Source organism: Trachypithecus francoisi, unplaced genomic scaffold, assembly GCF_009764315.1.
Source record: "Trachypithecus francoisi isolate TF-2019V2 unplaced genomic scaffold, Tfra_2.0 Lachesis_group4, whole genome shotgun sequence".
Lineage (NCBI taxonomy): Eukaryota > Metazoa > Chordata > Mammalia > Primates > Cercopithecidae > Trachypithecus > Trachypithecus francoisi.
This window is the reverse complement of record NW_022681469.1, coordinates 83,639,952-83,666,982: the sequence shown is the minus strand read 5'-3', so window position 1 is coordinate 83,666,982 and position 27,031 is coordinate 83,639,952.

Here is a 27,031-nt window from a genome sequence, read left to right as displayed (position 1 = left end):
TAGATAAGAATATTCATTAAATGTTCTTTCCTTGAAGTGCAAATAGAATTGAAATAGTAGAACACTATGTGCCTCTGCAGTGAGTAATATTTAAATAGTTATAATGTGGAAAATGCTGTTATGGATTTTAAACTTCTATAATTCACCAGTATTCGAAAGGCAACATATTTTATTATGACCATGGAATAGAATGTAAAAATTGTCAATCTTGCAATAAAATATAATACAATTATTTTTATTAAAAAATAAAATGTTAATATAATGTACAGGTGGCTGAAAGTGGTTAGCAGAATGAATGATGAGTGGTAGTGAAATGGCAATACTGTTATCTTGCAAAGTGGGAAGTCAAAATCATATCCATGAATAAATAAAGTTTTTAAGTTTTTACTATTTTATAATAAACTGTTTAATATATGATCTAGATGCTTATCAAGTCTTTTTTCTTTTCTCTTTCTTTTCTCCCTTTTTCTTTCCCTCCCTCTTTCCCTCTCTCCCCTCCTTCCCTTCTCCCTCTCCCTCTCTTCCCCTTCTCCCTCTCCCTCCTCCCTCCCTCCCTCCCTCCCTCCCTCCCTTCCTTCCTTCCTTCCTTCCTTCTTCCTTCCTTCCTCTCTTTCTCTCTTTTTTTCTTCTTTCCAGGTAATGTAAGTTTCTCAGTCAGCACTGCAGCTTAACACAATTAATTCTGGCTAATGGAATATAGAAAGAAGTGATATACACTATTTATGGATTTGTTAAAATTATATCAGGCTTTATACTGCTACATTTTCCCATACTTTTTATTTGTGACTCTGTTTTCTCTGTATTTTCTTATTTTTTCTTATTTCTTTTTTGGAGGAAGAACTATTTCCCTTCCTACCATATCTTTATTATGTTCAGCATGTCATTCATTCTGGTTATTTCTTGATATCCCTTCCATTGTTCTTACTTCAGCCTGCTTACTTACTCTGATTTGAATACTTTGCTCTATACTTGGACTATGACTTTCTTGTATAGCTTTTGGATTTTCCTCGATTCTAGTTTTATTTGTTCTAGCATCCTATGCTTTTATAAAAGCTGAAAGATTTTCTCAATTGGTAAGAAGAGAAAAAGTTTGTGCCAAATTTTTCACCTTGGACCAGGAGCCCAAGTTAACATTAAAAAATAGGCATAAGTCCAATTAATAATAAACACCAGACCAAGAAATACCTTATAGAAGCAATATGGATGTATGATCCATAAATGTAAACTAAGATTTTATCCTGTTTTTGTTTTCTCTTAAAAACATAACGGTTTTTATAATTTTTATATCGATTTAGTTCAGTTCTAAAATCTGAATGGAATTCAGTAATCGCTGGAAAACAACTTCCATATGTTAGGCAAGACAGGATGGTATTTTCGTCGGAGAGAAATGTTAATATATCTCTTCCTCACACTACTAATGTTAATATTCATCTTAACCCTAATGATCACTGAAGGCATAGCAGGGTGTGAAGGTGATGGTGGTGATGAAACATTCTAATTGTAACTAGTAGATTAATTGATCAGCTTATAAGTATTTGAGTGAATAAAATTATTGAGATCTGGCTCTGTATAAAATTAGGAAATATAAACTTTCAGCTTCCATACTAATATGCTAAAATAATTTGTTAGACCATCTGATTTGTCCCTTTATTACTGGAAAAGACAACTATGCAAATTAGTAAGGTTCTTGCAACCCATTTATAAATATTTAAAAATAACATATTATGTACTAAACTAATTTAAAAGTTGATGCTAATTTATATATATAAATGAGTCAAGTCCTCATATATATGAGTCAAGTCCTCCTTCTGTCACCCAGGCTGTAGTGCAGTGTCATGATCATAGCTCACTGAAGCTTTGAACTCCTGGGCTCAAGTGATCCTCCTACCTCAGCCTTCCGAGTAGCTGGGACTAGTTGTGCACCACTATGCCTGCCTGGCTAATGTTTTTGTTGTTGTTGTTGTTGTTTGTTTTAGAGATAAGATCTCACTTTGTTGCCTAGGCAGCTTTTAAACTTATGGCTTAAGCAATACTTTTTCCTTGGCCTCTCAAAGTGCTGGGATTACAGACATGAGCCACTGTGTCTGGTCTCCAATAACATTATACTTGTTTACTCTTTCCAAAATTAAAGGCAACACCCTGCTGTCAAACTACCAAGATTTCAAGTGTTGTGAGATGTAATTTTTGTGTGTTTCATTTTAACACTTAGTGAACTGTATTGTTCAAAATAGACACTATGTTAAACTTGAACGAATAATATTTTATTTATGTATGTATTTATTTATTGAGACAGAGCCTCACTCTGTCGCCTAGGCTGAAATGCAATGGCATGAACTCGGCTCACTGCAAGCCCAGCCTCCCAAGTTCACGCCATCCTCCTGCCTCAGCCTCCCAAGTAGCTGGGACTACAGGTGCCTGACACCACACCTGGCTAACTTTTCTGTATTTTTAGTAGAGACAGGGTTTCACTGTGTTAGCTAGGATGGTCTTGATCTCCTCACCTCCTAATCTGCCCGCCTCAGCCTTCCAAAGTGCTGGGATTACTTTGAGCCACCGTGCCTGGCTGATGAATAGTATCTTTTATACAGAACCAAAATGCATTGTTACAGCACGGAAAAACATTTTGAGGTAATAAAATTGGGCTTGGTTTCATAGAAAGGGTATTAAAAGCAGTTTTGTGTAGGCAGTTAGCAGCTTTCGGGTTTGTGTGTCTGAGAAAGACATAAGTTTCCATCTATTGTGTAGAGAATATACCATTATTAGCCCAAACTGAAAATTACAGTGGCAGAAAGGATAGTTGAGAAAAAATGGCTTAAGACCCTTATTGTATTCTGGTGGTACAACTTTACTATTTGCTCACTTCATTCCAGCCACTCTAGCTTTCTCTCAATTTCTTCAACATACTCTGCTTTCCCTGCCTCACAGCCTTTGTGCATACTGTTCCCTCTTCCTAGAATGTTCTACCCATTCTTTCTCTTGTTTAAGTAGTGACCATTCTTCAAATCTCACTCTAAATATTGCTGTATGAGTAAACCTTTCTTTATGCACTGAAATAAGTTGGGTCTCCATGTAACATATTTCCTTAGCACTATGAAAATCTACTCCCAGCATTCTGCATGTAACAGTTTCTCAATAACTGGCAAATGCTGGTACTGAATTTTCCTTCTTTGTTAATTCTTATGTGCAAACTCTACGAGGAAACGAACTATTTTCTTAACAATGCCCATCATCTGAATGTATGACATTATCTGGTAGGTAATAGGCATACTCTAAATATTCATTAATCAAATGATAAATACAAAAATTTAGAATTTACTATGTATTAGTAGTTTCATATCTCTAAAATACTTTCTTCCAAGTTTATTTGCATCCCTTATTCATATTGAGTTTTGTCAGGACAGTGAGATAAACAAAGGAGAAAGTTGGACAAAAGATTGGCTGAAGAGCTCAGAGTGGGAAAGCAAACAAAAGATAAAAGAGAAACATGCTAAAAGTGAAAACGAGCAGATACTCTAAGCCACTGAAACTAGAAAATAATATTAAGTCTTCTCCAAAACAGAACAAAACAAGATCTAGAGGGTTTCTTCACTTTTTCTTGCAACATAAGCATGGCAGTGTAGTTTAATATTACTATTTAAGGGCTAATTAGACTGGTATCTTCATAGTTTTGTTCTTCCCCACTTCTGGCATTCATATTGTCCATTAACACTTCTTTTTGAGTGACCATGTGAAAAGAGTAGAGGTGAAATTTAAGCCATGCAAATTGCTCCCTGTTGACAGATTTCATAATATGATTGATGGGGGCAGAAGGTGAAACTATCTGGTAAAATGAGGTTTTTGCATTATCTGTGTATTTCATATATCAATGCCAGTATTTCTTAAACTGCAGGTCAAGACTCCAGAGGGAAGGGTTACAATATAATCTAAAGAGTTTCATATCTGGGAAATATTTGGATGTATAAATTATGGGCTATATTGTATGGTTCTTCTTTTCCTCCTTAATTCTGCATCCATCCTCCCTTCTAGTCTATTAAAATTTGTTATTCTACCGATAAGATGATATAAAATATTTAAGTCATATTATTGGTAGTATAAGCACATTAAAAGCAAACATTTGAGAATGCTGAAATCATTGGTCTAGACAATGCTGTCTGCAGTACATTCCACAGTGTCCTACAAGCAATTAATATCTATGAAATGGTTTCATTTCCATTTACTCACAGAAACATTACTATGTCACAAGAGAAAAAATGATAAAAGTGTAGAATAGATAGATACTACCTATTGTATTAATTAATGGTTATCTTAAAGAAGAAAGTGAAAACTGGAAGAAAAATGTTACAACTTTATGAGGATGTTTTAATCTATTTAATAGTATGAAGTCAAAAATTAATCAGACTTTACAAAGTCTCTTTTATATTTCATGTTTGATTTCGGGACTCAGTTATGCCATTGTGTTCCACATTTCACTTTCTGTTGCAGCATCTTTCTGTGTTTTATTCAAGAAAAGTTATTTCATTTGTGGACTGACAATGGAGACTTTTATTACTGCCAAAAATTGTACTACCTGATTATAGTCTCATTGAGTCAAACAACTTTGGTTGAATATTGAGTTTAGGTAAATCTTCTGCTTCTCAATACATGAATATATAGAATAGTGGAAGAGAATCTGAAACACTTTCCTCATAAAAACATTACCAAAATTGAAGGTTATGATGATAAAATTTTATATTAAAATTGTTTTCTACAGCTGCTTTTATTAATTAACAATCCAACTTAGAGTCTTATAAGTAAATTATATCTGTGGTCATATACTCTGTTTTCCTATTAGCCATCACTAAAATGAAAAGAAAACATATTCTTAAAATTCCAGTCAGATATTCTGGAAAATACATTTCCATATTTAATGTCAATATTTAAGGACAATTTTTGCCCGCAAGGGTTACACATCCAACTCAAACTCTCTTAAGAAGGGATTTGTTAGCTAGTATAGCTAAGCTGCTAAGGGCCTGGGTGTATCTGAGACGACTGAGAGTGTGAAGCTGTGCTGTGCACTACTTTCTGTCAATTTACCTTCTGTCAATTTATGAAGAGATATCACTACACTCTTCATAAATTGCTCTCTTCTCAAAATCAGAGCCATGGCATATAATTGCACTTTTCTTACCTCCATACGGTTTTTCAAGAAAGGAGAACAGGAACCTTCCTTGTCCAATCTTGGGTAAGAATGTTCATTAGTATAATCTGGATTAATATTGACAACACAACATGCTAGAAGGTGGTTGCATCGTGATTGCCTTGCTTCCATTCCCTGCTCATCCTAGGTAATCAAAAGAAGTAAATGGTTTAACGTCATTAGGGAATAAAGATAACAATCGCTTAAGAGAATTTCCAGATGACAGCACAGGGAAGGAGAACCTATGTGAAGTTTAGCGGACATAATGAGTTTAGACACAGAATTGAGAGTCCAGTAAGACTGAGGCAACCAGAGTTAACAGAATATATTACTGGAGAGTAATCAGCTACACTGAGAGAAACCTGCAGAGATCTTTAGAGGATTTTTTCATTCAGGGGTTATTAATTCAGCAGATTACCAACCGGCATATATGTGTGATGAAACTAGTGAGGCTGGGGGAATAACTTTGCAAAAAGATTAGAGGTAACAACGTGCAGTGCTTACACAGGGCCGGGAATAGTGTAGTTAACTACACTGTAAAATCGTACATGAGGCATTGAGCAAAGCACAGGGATATATTTTTCCTCAGTAGTGGAGGGTAATTAACCACAGACTGAACACTACATTGTTCCCATGTAACAAATTTTACAAGCAAGATCAGAAAGGAGAACATAGCTTTCAAGTAATTTAACTGGATCCCAGAAATAAAATCACAAATTTTACAAGCAAGATCAGAAAGGAGAGCATAGCTTTCAAGTAATTTAACTGGATCCCAGAAATAAAATCTTAAGACCATTTACAGGGTTAATTGTTTTTTTTTTTTTGGACAGAACAAGTTAAAATTCACATCTGGTAATCAATCTAATCTTACCAGCTATAAAAAAAACAACAACAAAAACCAGAAAAATAGGACTCATACCGACAAGGTAAATCAAACAATCAAAACCAATCCAGATCTGCAGATATTTAAAACTGTTATTATAAATACATTCCATGTAATCGAATATTAAGTAGCAATATGGAAGACATAAAAAAGACCCAGATGGCCGGGCGCGGTGGCTCAAGCCTGTAATCCCAGCACTTTGGGAGGCCGAGATGGGCGGATCACGAGGTCAGGAGATCGAGACCATCCTGGCTAACACGGTGAAACCCCGTCTCTACTAAAAAAAATACAAAATTAGCCGGGCGAGATGGCGGGCGCCTGTAGTCCCAGCTACTCGGGAGGCTGAGGCGAGAGAATGGCGTAAACCCGGGAGGCGGAGCTTGCAGTGAGCTGAGATCTGGCCACTGCACTCCAGCCTGGGCGACAGAGCGAGACTCCGTCTCAAAAAAAAAAAAAAAAAAAAAAAAAGACCCAGATATGACTTCTAGAGATGAAAATTATTATATGTGAGATGATACACTGGGTGGGGTTAATTGCAAACAACACAAGAAAACATTACTAAAGTGTGAGAAACAGCAATAAAAATTATCCAAAATGAAACCCAGAAGAAAAAAAGAGGAAAAAACGGTGAACAGACTATCAATGTTTTATGGGACAGTTTCAAGCATCCTAATAAGTATGTACTTGGAGAGTCTGTAGAACAGAAGAATAGAGAAAAATGGTTGCCCAAATAACAGGCATAAATTTTCTAAGTTTGCTGGCAACTCTAAATCCACAGGTACAAGAAACTTAGCAAATATCAAGCAAGATGAAGAAAACTACATCAAAGTTCATCAAAATCAAATTACCCAATACTAGTGATAAAGAGAACATACTGAAAATAAAAATAACAAAGAGACACATTGTATACAGAGGTATAAAAATGATGATGTTTACTCATAAATAATACAGTGCAGAAACATTTTTAAAGAACAGAAAGAAAAAAATCAACATAGTATTATGTACCCATCAAAAATTACTTTTAAAACAAAGAGTAAAGAGTTTTTCAGAAGTACAAAAGCCAAAATAATCTGTAGCCTACAGATTTACACTGTAATACAGAAAGAAAATGAAACCCGATGGAAATATAGAACTACAGAAAGGAATGAAGTGCATAGAAAATGATAACTAGACAGGTAAATATTTAATAATTTAAAGTTATGTAAAACTCTCTAAAAGATAATTAACTGCTTAAACAGAAAATAATAATGTAATACAGGGTTTATGGTGTATATATAAAATTAAAATGGATAATAATGCCACACATATCGAAAAGTGAATAAATGAAAGTATATTGTTACAAGGTTCTTATACTAATTGTGCAGTGGTACATTACCACTTCAAAGAAGATTGTGGTAAATTAAACATGTATTATGTAAATCCTAAAGCAATCATTAGAATAGTAAAGAAAGGAATTACAGACAAAAAGCCAACAAAAGAAATAAAATGAAATGACAGAAATGTGAGAAGGCAGTGAGAGAGAAAGGGGAACAAGGAAAATATGGCACATATAGTACACAAATGGCAATATTGTAGATTTGAAGCTACTCATATCAGTAATCAGATTAAATGTAAATTATACAGACACCTCATTTAAAATACAGAGATTATCAGGTTGAATATAAAAGAAAGAACTAACTATAATCTGTGTATAAGAAACAAACTCCAAATACATAGATACAGACACAGGTAGATTCAAAGTAAAAGGATGGGAAAAGCTACACCATCCAAAAATTCTGACTGACTATACTATTATCAGACAAAGTAGATTTTAGAGCAAAGAATATTACCAGAGATAGACAGCTTTATTCTTAATGATAAAGTGGTCAATCTATTAAGACTTAGGTGCCTATTAACAGAGCGTGAAAACACATGAAGCAGAGAATAACCATGAGAAGAAACAGACTAACTTACAATTGTAGTCAGAGGTTTCAATAACTCTTTCTCAATAATGGATTGACTAGGAGAAAGAAAAATCAGTAAGGAATTTGAAGATTTGAACACCATGACCACTCAACTTGACCTAACTGATATTTATAGAATATACCACCTCAAAACATTCTTTTTAAGTACACACTGAATACTTACCAGGATAGACTTTACTAGACCATAAAACAACTCCCAACAAATTTAAAAGAATTCAGGTCATTTAATGTATATTACTGACCATATATAATGTACATTACTAATGTATATATACATATAATGTATATCATTATGTATATTATGTATTATGCATATTATGTAGTATGTATATTATGTATATATATAGTAATATGTTAGTAATGTATATGTACATATAATGTATATTGCTAATGTAAATTAAAATTGTTAGAAATCACAATGCTTTCTGAAAAAAATACTGAAATTTTAGAAATTAAATTAAAAATTATAAACAATATGTAGGTCAAAGAAAAAAATCAAAAGAGAAATTAGAAAGTATTTTTAATTGAATGAAAATGAAAGCATAATGTATTATTTTTTGTGATGCTACTAAAATGTACTTAGGGGAAAATTTGTCGTATCTTATGCCTGTGTTAGGTAAGAAGAAAGGTCTCAGATCAATACATTTGACATCCTTCTTAAGAAACAAGTTAAAGATCCAGGCGCAGTGGTTCATGCCTCTAATCCCAGCACTTTGGGAGGCCGAAGCAGCATACCACTAGCACCCAGGAGATGGAGACTAGCCTAGGCAACATAGGGAGACCCTGCCTGAACAAAAAAATTAAAAAGTCAGGTGTGGTAGTACATGCCTGTAGTCCCAACTTCTCAGGAGGTTGACGTGAGAGGATCACTTGGACCCCGGAGGTCAAGGCTGCAGTGAGCTATGATCATGTCACTGCACTCCAGCCTGGTCAACAGAGCAGACCCTGTCTCACTAAAAAAGAAAAAAAAAAGTGAAAATGAAAGGAAAAGAAACAAGAAAAAGGAGCAAATAAAGCCATAAAGTCAAAGTAAGTAGGAAAAGGAAATAAGATCTCAACTGAAATTAATGAGAATGATAGTAAGATGACAGAATAAGAAGTTCTAGCCCTCAATCTCCCATAGAAGCACCAATTCAATAACAAGATATGGACCAAAATACCTTTGGAGAACTCCAGAAATTAATTAAGATGTTATAGTACCTCAAGTGCATAGGTGAGAACAGTCACATTGAAATACATACAGAGAGCCATTTCATTTTATCCTTTGTTGCCCCACACCCAAGTTGGCACAGTTCAGTGCCACTGGGAAAGAACATCGGCTTGTTTTTTTTTTTTTTTCTGGGATGGTTGGGGGAGGAAAGAGTGGAATACGTCTTCAATGTTCCAGCTTTGTAGAGGACTACTTGAGGGACTGAGTTTCTTTTTCACTTGACCCAGAATGCTAACAGAACTAGACAGTTTAGATGCTCATAGGACTGCTGAGAGAAAAGAAGAATTTGGGCAGCTTGCTGTAGCATCGTAGGGCCTATAGAGTAACAGACAAGAGGCTGACATGGATCAGCATAATATGGACAAGGTACCAAAATCACGGTTTCTCCTTCAGGAGGGAGAGAGAAGAGTGATACAGCATTCTGACTTTTGAGAGGGACTGCTGGAGGGACTGGTTTTTGTCTCACATGAGTTGGAATGCTGACAGAGAGCTGGCTCATTTTGGATACCTGAAAGTTTTAGACAACAAAGAAAAAAGGGACAGTTTGTTGCCGCAGCACCACAGAACCTGCAGTAGTGAAGGCAGATACTAGACACAGCAAGAGATTACAAGCTTCTGAAAAGAATTTGACAAACCTCTCTAACTGGAAAATTAAATGAAAATGCCTATACAAATTATATTCTACAAGTGAGGTTTAAAAGGACGCCAAATCTCTAGCCAGGCTGATTGATGAAGATCTTCCCCTGTACAAAGCCAGCCTGTACAGACTGGGAGAAGTAGCTGTTATTTAAAATGTATAAAACTCAGTAAAAATTTTAAGACACGCAAAGAAACAGGGAAACATGGTCCAATCAAAAGAACAAACTATATCTCCAGAAACTAACCCCAAAGAAAGGGAGGTCTATGATATATTTCACAAGGAATTTTAAATGTCTCAAACAAACTCAGTGATCTACAAGAGAACACAGATCAACAATTAAACCTGGAAAATGATGCATGAACAAAATGAAAATAGCAACATAAACTGTAAAAAGAAAAGAACCCAGCAGAAATTCTGTAGCTAAAGAATATAATAACTGAATTAAAAAATGACTACAGAAGTTCAGCATCAGACTTTATCATGCAGAAGCAAATTCAAAGACAAGTCATTTGAAATTATCAGAAGGAAAATAAAGAAGGCCTCAGGGACATGTAGGATGCAATAAAGCAGACTAATAAATGCATTTTGGGAGTTCCAGAAGGAGAATATGGTGAGTAAGGGACAGAAAACTTGTTTGAAGAAATAATGGCCCGAAACTTTCCAAATCTGAGGGAGGGAATGCAGATCCCAAATCCAAGAAGCTCACAGAATTTTCACTAGAAAGAACCCCAAAAGGCCCACATTGAGATACATTATAACCAAATTGTCAAAAGTCAAAAAAAGAAATAATTTTGAAAGCAGCAAGGAAAAGGTGAATCATCACCAAGAAGGGAACTACCATAAGATTATCAGTGGAGTTCTCAGCAAAACTTTATATACATAAAGGAAGTGGGATGATATATTCAAAAATCTGAAAGAAAAAAAAACATCAATCAAGAATACTACATTCAGCAAAACTCTTTTTTCAAAAATAAAGGAGAAATAAAGACTTTCCCAGATAAACAAATGCTGAGAGAGTTTTATCACCAGTAGAGCTGCCTTACAAGAAATGCTAAAGGAAGTCCTGCAAGTTGAAATGAAAGACACTAAAAGTCACACAAAAGTATACAAAAATAGAAAACTTGCTGATAAAGGTAAATATATGGAGAAATACAGAATATGGTAATATGGGAATGAGGTATGTAAAGCATTTTTATTTCTAGAACAGAATTTAAATAACAAAAGCATAAAAATAAGTATAACTATAAAACTGTGTTCATAGATATACTTTATTTAAAGATGTAATTTATGATATCAATATTATAAAGGGGATAGAGAGATGCAAAAGAGTAGAGTTTTGTATACAATTTATGTTAAGCTATTATCAGCTTACAATAGATTCTTATAAGAAGTATTATGTAAGCTCTTTGGCAACCACGAAGAAAAAACTCATATGAAATACACAAAAGGAAATGAAAAAGGAATCAAAAGCATACCAATACAAAAATCAACGAAACACAGGGGAAGTCAGCAAGAGAGGAAAAGAGGCATAAAGTAACTAAAAGACAGACAGAAAACAACTATCACAACGAAAATAGTAAGTCCTTCCCTATTAGTAATTATTTTAACTGTAAGTGGGTTAAACTCTCCAATGAAAAACATGGGGTGGCAAAAATTTTAAAAATCCAATTATATGTTGTCTAAAAGAGACTCACTTTAGATGTAAATAAACAACTAGGCTGAATGTGAAAAATAGAAAAGGATATTTCATGCAAATGGTAATCAAGAGAAAGATTGATATTTGTCATATTAGAAAAAAATGAACTTCAGATAAAAAAGTATCACAAGAGACAAAGGACATTATTTAACAATAAAAGAGTCAATTCACCAGAAAGTTAAAGCAATTATAAGTATATATGCATTTATTGTAAGAATACGCAAATATATGAAGCAAACATTGACAGAATTGAAAGGAGAAAGAGCAGGTAGCTCAATAATAATAAAAGATTTCAATACTTCACTTTCAATAATAGCTAGAACAATTAGGCAAAAAATTAATAAAGAAAAAGAAGACTTGTACAGCACTATAAACCAATTGGATTTAACAGACATTTGTATAGAACACTGCACCCAACAGAAGCAGAATATGAAATCCTCTTAAGTACACCTGGAATATTCTCCAGGGTAGATTATATGTTAGGTAACATAACAAGTCTTAACAAATTTTATAAGATTGAAATCATGTCAAGTATCTTTTCCAACCACAATGAAGTAAAACTACAAATCAATACAAGAAGGATAATCAGAACATTCACAAATGTGTAGACATTAAACAACAGACTCCTTAACTGCCAATTGGTCCAAGAAAAAAAACAAAGGAAATTCAGAAAATCTCTTGAGACAAATTTAAAAAAACAAACATAACATATCAGAAATTATGTGATCTAGCAAAAGCAGTACTGAGAGGAAAGTTCATAGCTATAAATGCCTGTAAAAGAGAGAAATGATCTCAAATAAACAATCTAACTTTACCCCTCAAGGAACTAGAAAAGAAAGAACAAACTAAACCTAAAGTTAGCAGAAGAAAGAAAATTTTAAAAAAGATTAACAAAAATAAATGCAATAGAAAATAGAAAAACAATACAAAAATCAATGAAACTGTTATTTTTTCAAAAATTAACAAAACTAACAACTTCTTAACTAGACTATAAAAGAGACACAAATAGCTAAAATCAGAAATTTAAGAGAAGACGTTAAAAATGATGCAACAGAAATAAAATGATTATAATACTACTGTAATCATCTATATGCCAACAAATTGGACAATCCAGAAGAAACAGATGAATTACTGGAAAGATACAACCTGCCAAGACTAAATAATGAAAAAAAAAAGAAAATCTGAAAAGACCTAGAATGAGTAAGGTGATTGAAGCAGTAATAAAAATCCTCCCCTGAAAAGAAAAGTATGGGACAAGATGGCTCCACTAGAAAATTCAACGAAACATTTCAAGAATTAGTGCCAACTTTTATCAAACTCTTCCCAAGTACTGAAGAGGAGAGAATGCTTCTAAACTTATTGATTCCAACATTATTCTGATACCAAAGCCAAACAAACTACAGGAAAAGAAAATTGGCCAGGTGCAGTGGCTCACGCCTGTAATCCCAGCACTTTGAAAGGCTGAGGTGAGCAGATCACGAGGTCAGGAGATTGAGACCATCCTGGCCAACATGGTGAAACCCCCTTCTCTACTAAAAATACAAAAATTAGCTGGGTGTAGTGGTGTGTGCCTGTAATCCCAGCTACTCAGGAGGCTGAGGCACGAGAATTGCTGGAACCCAGCAGGCAGAGGTTCTGGCAATAGACCGAGACTTTGTCTCAAAAAGAAAAAGAAAAAGAAAAGAAAAGAAAGTTACAGACCATTATTTCAGGTAAATATTAGTGTAAAATGTCTCAAAAAATACTAACAAGGCAAATTCAACATCACTATTAAAATGCTTATAAACCATGATTAAGTGGGATTTAACCCCGGAATGCAAAGATTATTCAACATAAAAATATTTATAAATGTAATACAGTACATTAACAGAATAAAAGACAAAAATCCCATGATCATCCAAATTGATGCAGATTGATGCAGGAAAAAAACATTCAACAAAATTCAACTCCCTTTATGATAAAACCGGTAAGCAAATAAGGAATAGAAGAAAATTATCTCTACACAAGTCATGAAAACCTCTCAGTTAACATCATATTCAATCGTGAACAACTGAAAGCTTGGGTCCTTGAGAATCAGGAACAAAACAAGAATGCTCATTCTCAGCACTTCCATTCAACATAATGAGAGATGACAATGTGCTAGCAGCTCTCACTCTGGGCGCCACCTCCTCACTCTGGCGGTGCTTGAGCCCTTCAGCCTGCCACTGAGTTGTGGGAGCCCCTCTCTGGGCTGGCCCGAAGCCAGAGCCAGCTCTCTCTGCTTGCAGGGAAGTGTGGAGGGAGAGGCGCCGGCGGGAACCAGGGCTGCCGGGAACCAGGGCTGCCGGGAACCCGGGCTGCCTGTGGGCGCTCACAGTCCAGCCCCAGTTCTGGCGGGCTTGGGCTCAGCGGCCCCCACTCGGAGTGGCTGGCCGGCCCGCCCGACCTAGGGCAGTGAGGGCCTTAGCACCCGGGCCAGCAGCTGCAGAGGTTTAGCCAGGTCCCCCAGCACTGCCAGGCCACATGTACCATGCTGGAATTCTCTCCGGGTCAGCCACCTCCCTGAGGCAGGGCTCAGGACCTGCAGCCCGCCATGTCTCAAGCCCCTGGCAGTGGGCTCCTGCGTAGCCCAAGCCTCCCCGATGGGCGCCGCCCCCTGCTCTGTGGAGCCCAGTCCCATTTACCGCCCAAGGGCTGAGGAGTGCAGGCACAGCTGCGTACTGGCGGGCAGCTCCACTTGCAGCCCCTGGTGCGGGATCCACTAGGTGAAGCCAGCTGGCTCCTGAGTCTATTGGGGACTTGGAGAAACTTTATGTCTAGCTAAGGGTTCGCAAATGCACCAATCAGTACTCTGTGTCTAGCTCAAGGTTTGTAAATACACCAATCAGTACTCTGTATCTAGCTAACCTAGTGGGGACTTGGAGTACTTTTCTAATACTCTGTGTTTAGCTAAAGGATTGTAAAGGTGCTAGTCAGCACTCTGTGTAAATGGGCCAATCAACTCTCTGTAAAATGGACCAATCAGCAGGATGTGGGTGGGGTCAGATAAGGGAATAAAAGCAGGCTGCTGGCGCCCACCATTGCCTATGTGCCCGGGTTCTTTTCCAGCTTGTACAGGCTTTGTTCATTTACCCTTTGAAATAAATCTCGCTGCTGGGCTCTCTTTGGGTCTGCACTGCGTTTATGAGCTGTAACACTCAGTGTGAAGGTCTGCAGCTTCACTTCTGAGGCCTGCAAAACTAGGAACCCACCGGGAGAAATGAACAACTCCATGCATGCTGCCTTAAGAGCTGTAACACTCATCACGAAGGTCTGCAGCTTCACTCCTGGTGCCAGGGAGGCCATGAACCCACTAGAAGGAAGAAGCTCCAGACACATCTGAACATCTGAAGGAACAAACTCTGTACACACCATCTTTAAGAACTGTAACACTCGGCCGGGCGCGGTGGCTCAAGCCTGTAATCCCAGCACTTTGGGAGGCTGAGACGGGCGGATCACGAGGTCAGGAGATCGAGACCATCCTGGCTAACACGGTGAAACCCTGTCTCTACTAAAAAAATACAAAAAATTAGCCGGGCGAGATGGCGGGCGCCTGTAGTCCCAGCTACTCGGGAGGCTGAGGCGAGAGAATGGCGTAAACCCGAGAGGCGGAGCTTGCAGTGAGCTGAGATCTGGCCACTGCACTCCAGCCTGGGCGACAGAGCCAGACTCCGTCTCAAAAAAAAAAAAAAAAAAAAAAAAAAAAAAGAACTGTAACACTCACCATGAGGGTCTGCAGCTTAAGTCTTGAAGTCAGCAAGACCAAGAACCCACAATTCTGGACACAATAGCACTGCATGTCCTAGCCAGAACAATTAGGTAAGAAAAAGAAATAAAATGCATCCCAGTTTGACAAGAAGTAAAATTATCTCTGTTTATAGATGATATAATCTTATAGGTAGAAACCCCTAAGGACACCACAAACAATACGTTAGAAATAGTAAATAAATTAGGTAAATTTGCAGTATAAGAAATTAACTTAGAAAACTCAGTTGCATATCTATATGCTAACAATAAATAATCTGAAATGGACATTTTTAAAAATTGTATTTACAATAGCATCTTAAAAAGTAATTAGGAATTAACATATCCAAAGAGGTTGCTAAGATTTAAGTATTCCTGCCAAAACTCATGTGGAAATATAATAGCCATTCTAACAACATTAAGAGGAAATCCTTTAAGAAGTGATTAGGACATGAAGGTTCTGGCCTCATGAATGGATTAATGCCATTATTAAGGAAATAGGTTCAGTATTGTGGGAATTGATTCCTGATTAAAAAAAAAAAAAAAAAACATTTTCCAGATTTTCTTTGTCTCATGCACGTTTCCTTACCATGTGTTGATGTCTCTAGATATTTACTTTATATATTTGAAATGAATAAAACCACAACAGTTTAGAGATATATAGATTTATAGCCAAACTAATTATATGCAGTTTTATGTGAATCAATATAAAATGCTTAATGTTAGTAATATTAAGTATGCATCATTTCAAAGAAAAAGCTTTCCATTTCATTAATTTTTCTATTTTTATCCTCATTTATTATGCTAAAAATGCATAGTGTAAATTTACCCTCTTAATTTTTAAGTATACAATACAATATTGTGGCCGGGTGCGGTGGCTCAATCCTGTAATCCCAGCACTTTGGGAGGCCGTGACGGGCAGATCACGAGGTCGGGAGATCGAGACCATCCTGGCTAACACGGTGAAACCCCGTCTCTACTAAAAAAATACAAAAAACTAGCCGGGCGAGGTGGCGAGTGCCTGTAGTCCCAGCTACTCGGGAGGCTGAGGCAGGAGAATGGCGTAAACCTGGGAGGCGGAGCTTGCAGTGAGCTGAGATCCGGCCACTGCACTCCAGCCTGAGCGACAGAGCGAGACTCCCTTTCAAAAAAAAAAAAAAAAATTGTTACCCCAAGGACATTGTTACAGAACAGATCTGTAAAACTTTTTCATATTGTTGAACAAAACCTCTATATACATTAAAAAACTGCCTGCCTTGCCCTTCCCCCAGTGGCAGCCACTATTCTATTTCTGTGAATTTGAATATTTTAGATATCTCACTGAAATAGAATTATGCAGTACTTGTCTTTTTGTGATTAGTTTAGTTTATTTCCCTTAGCATAATATGCACAAAATTATCCCACGTTGTAACATATGCCTGAAGTTCCCTTTTTTCTGAGGCTGAATAATATATTTAGCTGATTTTTAGGAAGGTTGTAATATTGTTAGAAAGACATGCAATTTGAAAAATAAAAAGTAGCATGTTTAAATCACTGGATTATTATAATTTAGACCTCAAGAGCCATATTTACTTGGATGGGGTCAATTACAGTAAGTTGAAGACATTTTCAAGGACAGAGTAGAATCAACCTTGTTTTGAATACAGACCTATTGTGAATAATGAGAAAGAACAGAGTAGACGTTCTTGGCAAAAGAACATCGTGAGCAAAGACACTGAGATAACAATAAGCTGGGATTGTTTGGGAGGAGTGCAGAGTGGATTGTGGTTGCTAGAGAGAACTGGGTAGTTAGTGTTTCTATAAGTAATGTTATATATGGCTGTTATATATTATAAAAACAATTAACATAATATAAAATAGAGAAAATTTGAAGTTTTTGGTGATCTGCTGGGAAGGTCTATACAATATCAGTCTGGCGAGTAATAGGGTTGGAGAGACTAATAATCTAGTAGGCAACTCATATAATTCAATAAATGTCAGGCGCTATATTAAGTGTTAAGGAGATATAAAGATAGATGAGACACAGTCTGACTTTTGGTTAAGAATCAAGAGGAACATACAGACATTTATTCTATTTTTGTTATTATTACTGTTTATTTTTGTTAATTTTTTGTCTATTACTATTACATAAGGCTTCAAAGATAATATGGCTACATTATGTTATGTCAATTGATGCCTTGGGTCACTAATTCTATTGTTAGTCCCATTTTACATATGATAAAATCAAGGCTCAGAAAACATCTGTCTTGCCAAGTGGCACAGTTACTGAGTAGCAGGGAGAAGTTTTTGTTTTGTTTGGTGTTTGCTGAGACAGGTCTCTCTCAGCTGCCCAGGCTGGAGCGCAGTCTTATGATCATGGCTCACTGCAGCCTCAACCTCCCAGGCTCAAGAGATCCTTCCATTTCAGCCTCCCAAGTAGCTGGGACCACAGGTGTGTACCACCATGTCCGCAAGTAGCTGGGACCACAGGTGTGTACCACCGTGTCCGACTAATTTTTACATTTTTTTTTTTGTCAAGATAGAGTCTCCTTATGTTGCTAAGACTGGTCTTAAACTCCTGGGCTCAAGCGAACCTCCCACATTGGCCTCCCAAAATACAGCGATTACAGAAGTGAACCACCATGCCTGGCCAGCAGGAAGTCTGAAAGCAAACCCAGCATCATGTATATGACTTAAGTGCCATATGACATATAAGCAAACTACTATGAAAGAGTTTACTGAAATAAATTGCAGATTATATTTAGGAATAATGTTACTGTAACCCATTTTCCTTTTCACTTTCTGATTGTATGCCTCTGAGAGCAACTGGTAAATTCTGTGACTCTTGACTCTTAGATTAATAATGTAACTAAGAGTGTCATAGATTGCTAGCAGTTCACAAAACACATTTTTTCTGCTTTTCTGGCACAAACTACATTACATTCTTAACCTCTCTTATTGCAGATGTGATTACGTGATGGAGTTCTGGTCAGTCATAGTAAAATGTAATTGGAAAGAATCTGCAACATTTACAGGCCTAATCCATGAAATCCTTCTATATGAGCTCACCTGTGACTTTCCTTTTTAATTTGGAAATAATGATGGAATTGAAAGCTCCCTGGTAAAGACCAAAGTTTTTCTCAGCCTGGATTCATAAATGCTGTGAAGAAGGAACAGCTCACCAACCTTTCCATCCACACAGTTTAGTTTTATGAACTGTAATATATTATTGACTTGCTTGTTAAAGCATCTAGCATTACCCTAACTAATAACAGAAGTTGGAAACTTGAAATGAGATGCATTGGCTTTGCAGTCAGGAGGCAGGCAGCAGGCAACAAGGAAATACATGTAGCAGATTAAAAATCCAGAGAGCCCAGGTTTGCTATGGCCGACTTTCACCTAAGATAATTTTTGAGACAGACCAAGTGCTACTAAACCAGTGGCCACAGACTATAGGAAGAGATCAGAAGAGGCCAAAATGTCAGAATGTGAAGGTGGTATCTTTTAAGGTTTTACCAAAAAAGAAAAAAAAAAAAAGTCATGTGTACTCATTGTTACTCAAATATTTTATTTTTCTAGAACTTATATTACTAGATTTTTAAAGGGAATCTATTCTTATCGAAACCATGAATCTGACCTTAAAAACATAGAACTGTTCAAAAAGAAAAACAACAAACAATAAAACCAAAAATCTTGAACCCCCTGCTGAAAGCAGGGTAAGAGAGCTCTATAGTCCCCAAATATACCACATTCTGCAAAACCACTTTGCTTAGGGTCAACAGGACAGAGCCTGGAGTCAAGAGAATAATGAAAAACATAACTCCCCTTGAAATCATGCCCTTATTAAAATTTAGTGAATGGTAGCTCTATTAGCCAGCTGCCATAACAAACACCACAGACTTAACAATAGAAATTTATTTTCTTACAGTTCAGTAAGTCTGAAAAGAGATGTAGGCAGGGTAGGTTTCCTTTGAGGCCTCTCTTCTTGTAGACCAGCATCTTCTCCCCTTGTCTCCACATGGTCTTCCCTCTGTGTCTGTGTCCTCCTCTCCCGTTTTTATCACACCAGTCATATTGGATTAGGGCCCACCCGTGTGATCTCATTTACCTTAATTCATCTGTTTTAAGACCCTGTCTCCAAATATAGTCATATTCTGAGGTGCTGGGGGTTAGGACTTCAGCATACAAATTTTGGGGGAGTATACAGTGAGGATTTTTAAATACCATTATCTTGTCCCGCTCCCACCATTATTTTGTGTGCACACACATATATGTCTATGTATGTGATTTTCTGTGTTTGTATGTGGCTATATGGGTAGTATAGAAGGGAAGAAGATTGATGCTCTTTTAGTTCACATCACTTCTGGCCTGATGAAAAGGGATGCCCATCACTTAGAGATGTGAGTTTCTTAACTGGTCAAAGGAACGGGACGGAGCTTGTGACTGCAGTGTTTCCTTTGGGGAAGTGTGATGATAAATTTTAGGAGTCAACTTGACTGAATTAAGGGATACGGAGGTTGCTAGTAAAGCATTATTTCTGGATGCACCTGTGAGGTGCTTCTGAAGGAGATTTGTGTGTGATTGGATGGACTGAGTAAGCAAGATCCACCCTCGCTGTGGGGAGGCATCGTCCAATCTGTTAAGGGCTTGGATAGAACAAAAAGATAGAGGAGTGGTGAATTTACTCTCTCATATCTGGAGCTGGGACGCCCTTCCTTTCTTGCCTTTGGATATCAGAATGCCAGGTTCTTTGGCCATTGGACTCTGGGACTGGCACCAACACCAGCAGTCCCCCAGGTTCTGAAGATTTTAAATTTATACAGAGCCACGCTCCTGGCTTCCCTGTGACTCCTATCATGGGACTTCTCAGCCTCCATAATTATGTGAGCCAGTTCTCCTCATGAGTCTCCTCTCATCTATCTATGTATCTATTTTTATCTATCTATCTATCTATCTATCTATCTATCTATCTATCTATCTATCAATCAATCTATCTACCTACCAATCATCTAATTGGCTCCGTCTCTCTGGAGAACCCTGATAAATACAGATTTTGGTAATAGGACTGGTTTTAGAGGAACAGAATTTTCGGAATGAATTTTCTTAATCAGTTTTGGGGTTTCTGAAATTGGCTTTTTTATCTGATTAGATTTAAAAATGTGAAGGGCTCTACTTCCACTATTACAGAGAGCTGATTGTCTTTGGCTAGAACTGTTTACAGAAATATGTAAAACATCTACATTAGATACTCCTAATCAACCACTTACAAGAGGCAAGGAACTTGGTGACTCTCTATATAACACTTTTGAACATTTGTGGAAAACTAAGAAGTATAATATGTTGGTTGGTTGCTCCTACTGTTGCTGGACAAATGTGATGAAAGAAAATGACGAACTTAGGGATTCAAATTCCCAGCTCCAGCTCCACATAAGTAACTAAAGAGCTTCTCTGTATTCCCTGAGAGAGTATCTTCTCTCTTGTAGCCACAGGGCTGAAATTGCTGAAGATCAAATACAAGCCCTTATTACTCATTTGGCACTGAATTGCCATGAAAGTTGAACTCTCAGTCTCACAGAGTGTCTACTGTTAAAATAAGGGCTTTGATTGGGAAAGGCTGGGATCCTGTTAGTTGGATGGGGAAGTGTGGCAAGACTCTGATGAAGCTGGAACATTGAACTCCTAAATTCTGACATGTCTTTATTGCCAAAAGAAGTGTCCTCCCTAACCCCAGTGACAGTGGCCACCTCACCTACTATCAGCCTTTCTACCTCTGACTGAGGGGATTAACCCTGAATTGCTTAAGGGAACTTTAATGGCCTCCCCTGAGGCAGTTGCCAGGCAAGACAATGCTGATTCTCCTTAGGACCCACCACCTCTCTCCCCTCTTTTCTTCTAGGCCTGTAATTGGACTAAGGTTCCAGAAGGCCCCTAAAGGTGAGGTATGAAGAGTGATCCATGCAGAGGTACATTATACTCCAAAAGAACTATTTGAGATTTCTACTTTATACATGCAGAAGTCTGAGGAACATGTATGGGAATAAATATTAAGGATGTGGGATAATGTAGCAAGAACTTATAGTTGGACCAGACCAAATTTATTGATGTGAGTCCACTAAGCAAAGAGTCTGCATTTAGTGTTGCAGCTCAGAGAGTTAGAAAAGAGACAAATAGTTTGGTTGGTTGGCTGAAACATCAATCAAAGATGGCCCACCGTGAGTGAGTCAGAGATACCTGATCTCCCTGGGTTTAACATAGAGGAAGATATTTAAAGGCTTAGGAAGATTGAAATGCTAGAGTGGATTATCATTTTAAACCTATTTACCCACATTGGGAGGGTCCAGAGGATACACCTTTCACCATTACTTTTAGAAATAAATTTGTGAAGGGACCACCAATATCCTCGAAGAGCTGTATAATTGCTCTTCTCTGTATTTCAATAGGAACCACAGCCAGCCACTCAACTGAAAAACTTAAATGCAATTAAATCCTGAGGCGGCAAGGCCAAGTGGTAGCATTTGACCATCAAAGACAAGGTTGCCATAGTTACCATAACAGAGGGCTGAGGTAAAGCAGCAATCACAATAGTCTGGCACATGTAGACCTATGCCGTTGGCTACTTAATTAAGGTGTTCCCAGAAGTGAAATGGATTAAATTCTGACTTGATCTGCAAAAGCAGAAACTTTATACAGGTAAAATGAACAAAAGTCTAACTCAAATTATTAAAACAGGGAATCACAGCCCCTCAATCAATTTGCAGACTTGAGTCAGTTTACAGACCCAGAATTCCTTAAATGAAGGAGAGACTGGGTCCTTCCAAGTAAGGACTCCAGTATGCTTTTGAAACCTTATAATGTTAATATTTCTGCTAGCCATCCCCAAAAGGACCTATGGCTTTTACCAGGGTAACTATGCACTGGGGAAAAGGAAATAATCAGCTATTTGGGGGACTACTGAAAACTATATGGGAACTGACATTAATTTCAGGCACCTGCTGTGGCCCACCAGGTAGAGTAGAAGCTTTTTATGTAAGTCAGATGATCATTGGAATTTTAGCTCAGGTCTGGCTCACAGTGGGTCAGCTGGGTCCCTCAACTCATCCTATGCTTATTTCTCCAGTTCCAGAATGTGTAATTGTAATAAAGATACTTTGTAGCTGGGAGAATCTCTACATTTCTTCCCTAACTTATGAAGTGAGGGCTATTGTGGTAGCAAGGGAAAATGAAAGCCATTAGAGCTGCTTCTACCTAGGAAAATGTAAATCAAAGGCAATACCACATGCCTGGTGGGATTGCAGAGATTAGTGCTACCATAAAGGACTTGAAAGATGCAGCGGTGGTGATTCCCATCAAAGCCCATTTAATTCCCTGGTTTAGCCTGTGCAGAAGGCAGATGGATCCTGGAGAATCAAAGCAGATTATCAAAAACTTAATCAAGTAGTGACTCTAATTGTAGCTGCTGCACCAGATGTGGTTTCATTGTTTGAGCAAATTAACACATTTCCTGGTACCTGGTATGCAATGATTAATCTGGCAAATGCTTTTTCTCCCTACCTGTCCGTAAGGCCCACCAGAAGCAGTTTGCATTTATTTAGTAAGGCCAGCAATACACCTTCATTGTCCTACTTCAGGGGTATATCCATTCTACAGCACCATGTCATAATTTACTTCACAAGAATCTTGATAATCTTTCCCTTCCACAAGATACTACACTGGTCTGTTACATTGATGACATTATACTAATTGGACCTAGTGAGCAAGAAGTAACAATCTCTCTAGACTTATTGGTTATACATTTGCTTGTCACAGGGTGGGAAATAAATCTGCCTAAAATTTAGGGGCCTTCTACTTTAATATAATTTCTAGGGGTCCAGTGGTGTGGGGCCTGTTTAAATATTCCTTCTAAGGTGAGGGAAAAGTTTTTGCATCTGGCCCCTCCTACCACCAAGAAAGAGGCACAAAACTTAGTAGGCCTATTTAGATTTTGGAGGGAATACATAGATCATTTGGGTGTGTTACTCTTGCCCATTTATCAAGTGAACTGAAAACTTGCCAGAGTTCTGAGTGGGTCTCAGAACAGCAGAAGGTTCTGCAACAAGTCCAGGTTCCTGTGCAAGTTGTTCTGTCACTTGGGCCATATATGACCCAGTAGATCTAATGGTACTGGAGATAGGAGTGGCAGATAGGGATGCTGTTTAGAACCTTTGGAAGGCCCCTATAGGTGAATCACAGCACAGACCCTTAAGTTGTCATGTGTATGTGTTTTATCTTACTGGATTCATAAAAGTTGGTAAACAGTGCATAGTGATCCTGCTTCACAACTGAGTTTATGACAGAATGCATTTTGGGCTTATTTGGTGTAGTGTTGCTTTAATTAATATAATGAAAGTTAAAGAATAATGAAATGCCTGGAAAGGACCAAAAGTTGTTTAGGTAAACTAGCGAATGACTTTATTGTTTAGAGAATATCAAGGAAAACAATCTGTACACAATTATAAACAAAAAGCAGGGTTTTCTATTAACAATTGTATTAGAATTGTTACAGATTCCACTTCCTTTTAAATATCTAAACTTTGAGGGCAGGGGTGGGGGTGAGGAGTAAATACTTAAAAAGAAATACTGCTTTCTAGCCCAGCTGGCTACACACACACACACACACACACACACACACACACACACTTGCTTGAAGAAAGGTATTTGAATACGGTCCATGAATAAAAAACAAATTGCTTTCAGATAACTAGTCAGCCAGGCAAAATTCTGTTTTCTTTATTCCAGAGAATATGACCTAAACTATGTTTTTACTATTCCTCTGAATCATGTGATTTGCCCAGGCAGTGTATAAGATTTCAAAAACCTCTAATAAAACCTATACTTGTGAATGTACAAATTGTGACTCTTTAGCTCACGTTAGAGTCAAATTCATATTTGAAATGGAAAAATGTGTCTGTGATCCTATGGTTTTATATTGCTAATGTGCTTTATAAATTACGAGGCATTTCTTAAACTTATTTGATCATGGAACTCTTCCCTTTGCCCGTCCTGTTACACCCCAGAATATCTTCCACAGCAAGTAGTCTCTAAAACATATTTTGGAGAAGTGGCAGAGAGATATACTTTCTATTCTTTATACCAACATACATTTATTTTGAGATTTTTCTTTTTTTCTTTTTTTTGTCTAAACATAGTTCTGAAAGCTAATACTACTTTTCTGTCAGTAAATATGATGTTAACATCATTTGGATGTAATTTCTAGCTATTTTAAATGCTTTTTAATAAAGGCAGCAGAAATATATCTTTTAAATAAATATTTTAATGATTCTTATTAATTTGTAAAATTTATACTTTTAGTTATAAAACTTATAGCTTGCACTAAACAATATGATTTCAGATGCTATAAATCTGAATGCTGGATATAATCCTAAGGTTTCTGGAATTTTGTGACCTTAATGAATCAATTATATGATGAAACATTAACCAGGTTTATCCAGGCAGTTAAAAGCATATTATTAGAAAAAATAAGGAGGAGGTAGAATTCACAATACTGTTTGTTATTAGGACATAAAAAGTTAACCATCATTTAATGAAAGTACATAAATAACAGCATCGTAAATATATAAGCACTGGTAATTAGATTATTGGATCTTCTCTGAACTAATATGTCTTACATGGATTATCTACAAAAGAGAATTGCTTTTTGGTGGTTGAAAGTTTAGTCTTTAAATATGTCACAGTAAAATTTTTAACAGACAATAAAATTATTCTATATTGGTAACACTTCATATAACAGGTGGTTTTCATTTGGATTAACCATAGCATTTGCTATCCAACCAATATTTAAACTCTATTTTAACTGAAATGATAAACTTGTTGACCTAAATTGATCTAGCATTGCCTCTATCCAAAATATAGTGAGTCAACTGTAACATTGGGAGAAGAAAATTTTTTCCCCTTAATCATAATAATGCTTTCATATTTTTAAAGAACAGTAAAATTAGATGAAGGATCCAGATGCTGTTTTAAGGAAGCTTAATTACTTCTTGGATGTTTGAAAGTTCATTTGGCAAATACGGTGCACGCATAAAAATCTCAGGCATGAGTAAGTCAGTTGTCGTAGGCTACTACTACCTTCTGGCTGTAGGAGAATGGGCAATACTCATATGCATCCCTACTCTGTGGGAGGGGATTACATCTTCCTAGTTCAACTTCTGTCTGAGAACTTACATTCCTGGTTCTCATTATTCAGTATGCCAGGGTCAATGCAGTACTGGTATCATTCTTAACCAAAGATAAGAGTAGATATGTGTACTTTATGGCACGGCAATAACACTGTTAGATATTCAGAAAAACATACATCAATGTCCACCACTTTAGTATGACCCATAAGTTTACAAATGACATTTCTTTTTGAAAACACAAAATGGACCTTTTTAACATAAAATGTGCATTTACTAATATATATTAAAACTCTACCCATGTGATATGTAAGTACATATAAATCTTCTTTCCTTTAAAAAATGTTTTATTGAAGTATGTTACATAGCATGCATTCAATTAAGCATGTAGTTCAATGAAATTTTTACAAAGCGAACGTGCTGTGTAACCATCACCCAAATCATGATACAGGACACTATCCAGCATCCCAGAAGCCTTTCTGTCTCTCTCAGTCATTAACCCCATTCAAAGGTCATCATGCTGACTTCTACCATCATGGTTTAATTTGGTCAGTTTAAACTTTATATAAATAAGATAATGAAGTATGGACTCGTCTCTCTGGCTTCTTCCACACAGAATTATGTCTGAGAGATTTGTCTGTGTTTTTCTTTTTTTTCATGTAGCAGAAATTTGTTATCTTAAATTTCTGAATAGTTTTTCATTGCATGAATATTTAGCCATTTATTTGTCTAAATACTGTACAAGGAAATTTGGATTGTTTATCACTTTTTGGTAATTTTAAATAATGCTGTATTTACTTGTCATGTGTGTGTGTGCATACAAAATCTGGTTTATGAAAATATACATTAAAATTTCATTGATTGTACATACACACACATAAATGCATAAAACACGTTTTGCAGATGATATCTAAGAGTAGAATTTCTGGCAGGTCATTGTATTTCATTGTATGTATGTACACATACATAAAATTTCATTGTATGTACATACACACCTAGATGCATAAAATACACTTTGGAGATAATACCTAAGAGTAGAATTTCTAGCAGGTCACAAAGATGAATATATTCAGCTGCGTTCAGCTTTAATAAATACTGCCAAATAGTTTTCCAATGTACTTTTACATGTTGATGAGCAGTCTAAGAGAATCCCAATTCTGAATTTGCATGCCACCACTTGGTATGGCCAAACTATTTCTTTGATGTGCTAGATATGTAGTGGTATTTTGTTGTGGTTTATATTTGCATGTTCCTTATGACTCATGCATTTGACCAATCCTTTATTTTCCTGTTGCCCACTGGATAGTTCATTAGTAAAATGCCTGTTCAAGTCTTTTGTACACTTAAAAATGTTTTCTCTCGAACCCAGGAGGCGGAGGTTGCAGTGAGCCAAGATTGCGCCACTGCATTCCATTTTGCGTGATAGAGTGAGGCTCAGTCTCAAAAAACAACAACAATAAAAAAAATTTTCTGCTGTTTTGTCATACATTAATTTGCATGAGTTTTAAGTATATTATGGATATGAATACTTTGTCAGATAAATATAAAT